Source organism: Triticum dicoccoides, chromosome 5A (assembly GCF_002162155.2).
Source record: "Triticum dicoccoides isolate Atlit2015 ecotype Zavitan chromosome 5A, WEW_v2.0, whole genome shotgun sequence".
NCBI classification, from domain to species: domain Eukaryota; kingdom Viridiplantae; phylum Streptophyta; class Magnoliopsida; order Poales; family Poaceae; genus Triticum; species Triticum dicoccoides.
Window position 1 is genome coordinate 443,139,942 of NC_041388.1, and position 3,971 is coordinate 443,143,912.

Sequence of the window (3,971 nt, forward strand, 5' to 3'; positions counted from 1 at the left end):
GCAATAGTATTATTCTTATCGCGAGCAATGTTGTACAAGGCTGGATATTATTCTCGGAGAGTGGTACCGCCTAGCCAGATATCTTCCCAAAAAACGAATCTCTGACCCGTCCTTTATCGCGAAAGACCCAAAGCGAAAGAGATGTTTCTTTGCCGCCATTAGGCCAGCCCAAAAGTGCGAGTCGCCAGGTTTCCAATATGCCTGAGACACCGCCTTAAGGCCTAGATACTTGTTGCGCAGTATGGTTTGCCAAACACCATCCTCAGTAAGAAGTTTGAACAACCATTTACTAAGGAGAGCCTCATTCTTAACCTGCATGTCATGAATTCCAAGGCCACCTTGGTCTTTGGGCCTACAAACCACACTCCACTTGGCTAGTCTGTATTTTTTCTTTTCCCCATCTCCTTACCAAAAGAATCTGGATCTGAAATAGTCCAGTCTTTGCAGGACCCCTTTTGGGAGTTGGAAAAAAGAAAGCATATAGAGGACCATATTTGTGAGGAAAGAGTTAATCAAAACCAGCCGCCCTCCAACAGAGAGCAGCTTGCCTTTCCAGCTGCTCAACCGTTTCTCTAACCGCTCCTCTACATGCTTCCACTCCGCAATGGTGAGACGTCGATAATGAATCGGTATTCCCAGACATTTAATTGGGAAATGGCCATGTGCGCAACCAAACAGGTCAGCATAATCGGCCGCTGCCTCAACGGCTTCTCCAAAGCAGAAAAGTTCGCTTTTATGGAAGTTAATTTTAAGACCCGACATTTGCTCAAATGCTGAAAGCAAGAGTTTCAGGTTTCGAGCTTTGTCCAGGTCATGTTCCATAAAAAGAACTGTGTCATCGGCATATTGCAGAATAGAGAGGCCACCATCCACAAGGTGTGGCACTACTTCTGCAATCTGTCCGTCCTGCTTGGCGCGCTCAACCAGAATGGCCAACATGTCAGCAACAATGTTAAATAACATTGGGGACATGGAGTCACCCTGTCGTAGTCTTTTTTTTGTCTGAAAGTAATGGCCTACATCATTATTGACTTTGATGGCCACGCTACCTCCAGTTACAAAATTGTGGATCCATTGACGCCATTTATCAGAGAAACCTTTCATCCTTAAGGCCTGTTGAAGGAAAGACCATTTAACCTTATCATAGCCTTTTTCAAAGTCAATTTTGAATACTACTCCACTCATGTTTTTTCGGTGCATCTCGTGAACGGTCTCATGCAGGAATACTACGCCATCGAGTATATTCCTTCCTTGCATGAACGCCGTTTGAGATGGCCGGACAACATGGTCAGCTATCGAGTTTAACCTATTCGTAGCTACTTTGGTGAAAATTTTAAAGCTGACATTAAGTAGGCATATGAGTCTATATTATTGGATCCGTTCAGCCTCCTTAATCTTCGGCAACAAAACAATCTCGCCAAAATTCAGCCTGAATAGGTCAAGTTGATCGACATGAAGACAATTGAACAACTCCAAAAGGTCAGACTTGATGATATCCGAGAAATTCTGATAGAATTCTGCAGGGAAGCCATCAGGTCCGTCATTTCTTGCAAGTTTTAGCTGATGATAATGATGATTGGGCCGTCATTTCTCCCGTGTCATGTCAGATTTGATGCGCCGCCGATTAGTAGTAGCCAGCACCTTCCTTGCCGGATCCGCAGGTAACAGCCCCAACAACACCTCGTAGGATTGGAAATGTTCTCGGAGTTGTGATTTTTGATTGATTCAGAGTTAAAACGCTGATAACGAAGGCTGACATTTAGGTTAATTATTATCCCGTCTAATTTAGCTCTTCGATCTGCTAGCTTTGCGTCGCAGTTGGAGCAAGCCGAGAGCGTAGTCCCCGAGCTTGTTTTGTCCCATGACATGTAGAGAAACCACGCCCTTTTTACCAATGCTGCTGTTCGAACTTGAGAGGCTATACCTGCGCTGCTGTAGGCTGGCCTCTAGTTGATGCTATTTCATGAAGGTAACCCAAACGTGAGTGAATTAGGAACATTTACTAGAGCACCTGGTACTTATGGACCGTTGTCAGGTTGCGTAAATTTTGCTTTCAAGGCACCGCGATCTCATGGAAGAGTACTGGTGGCTGTGGGCACGGCGGCAGTTGTTTGTCTGGGTCTGGGTCTGATGCGTAACCTAGAGACGTACGTGTTACAGGAAACACATTTAGTCGCACGAAACACGTATCTCCTGAGAGAAAACAGTTATTGCAAGCGACGTGTGAAGAAACATCCGTTACCACCATGTCCACGATGCAGAGGCGCAGCTAGCAGCGAACCAACCTATGGTTAGAGCCCATCAGGGTCCTGATGCTCGCATTATTTTTGAATTTTCGGTAATGCGTTTTTAGTGGGAGGAGACGTTTCCGTCGATGACGAGACGCTTACGGTGACTTTGTAAATCTCAAGATAATATGCCGGCTCAGTCTTTCGAAGATGCTCATAAGAATAGAATGTATACGTTCATAGGGGTCAGTGTATGCACGTATGTATGAGTTTTTACGTCTATACTGTGTTAAGAAAAGAGACGCAACTAGCAGACCAGACTTGCAGCCGTGCGGTACAACCTTCTTCACCGAAATCAACGACTCCTGCGCCTACTTGGAACGACACGAGTTTTGCTAGAACCCGTCGGTGCAAATAAATGTGACATTAGGGCACCCAGAAGCATGGATGGTCCTGCTGTTGATTTCCTCCAAATGCAACAGAACCAATACTGTAACTGTTTCTAGCTTTCCGTCCGTCGCTATGCTGTCTGGCGTCTACGGATTGTGGTAACAGTTTCTGTGCAACACTCTGGTCGTGTCGCGGTTGATCTCTTGGGCGCATGATTGAAGAGATCATCTGTAGTTTGACAGCATGTGCAATGCCAATCAACCCGAGTGAACAAAAGGTGGAACACTTTTCAAGAAGAGTTAGTTGTCTTCTTGTGATGATAAAATCTTTTCAAAGTGTGGTTGGTGCCTTGTTGGTCGTGGGATTTGCTCCTGATCAGAGGACATAGGGGGCCTGGGACATGGATAATTGATGGTCCTAGCTGATAATTTTTTTTTTTTGAAACGGAGGCAAAAGATTTGCCTCTTCAATTAAATAAGGGAGAGAAGAGTTTAGAGTTTTACAATGCACTCCCAAATAAGCGGCATGACAATTACTTGTACAATATGATGTTCCCTAGCTTTCTTGCGCCAGCAGTAACCCAAAGTTTAGCATCTTCTAAAATGCTGGTTAGGAGGACCGGCGGTGGTGCGCTTTTTCGACGAAATACGCGGGCGTTTCTCTCATTCCAAATGGTCCAAGAAACGAGCATGGTGAGGGAAGCCATTGCGTGGCGGTGAGGGTTGCGGTCGTCGGTTCTTTTTTGCCACCACTCAGTGACGGTTGCTTCTAACTGCCAATCGGAGGTGTCCATGTGCGTGAGCCCAAGCTTCTCGACGATTGATCTCCAGAGCCTAAGTGTGTAGCGACACTTGACAAAGAGGTGTATCCCCGTTTCTTGTTCTCTTTTGCAAAGCGGGCAAGGGCCACAGTTTGGCCAACCACGCTTCTCCAAACGATCGGCAGTCCAAATCCTATCTTGCAAGGCCAGCCAAGCAAAGAATTTAACCTTTGGAGGTGCCCAAGCCTTCCACACCATGCGGTCCATGGGGGACAGAGTCAGGCCTAAAAATTGTGCTTTGTAGGCGGTGCTCGCCGTGTAGATCCCATTGCTCGCGTGCTTCCAAATGATGTTATCTTCGGCTTGATCATCAAGGTGGAAGTCATGCACAAGCATCCAAAGGTTAAAGAATTCCGAAATGTGGTTGACGGAGATGGCAGTGTCATGTTTGATCTTGAGGATCCAAGCGTTCCCCTTCAGAGCCTCACGCACCTTCCAATTCTTTCTCTTCGATGCCTCATAGATTAGTGGTGCAATGTCCTTGGGCTTGCGCCCCAAGAGCCAAGGGGAGTCCCAGAAAGGTGTTTTTGCGC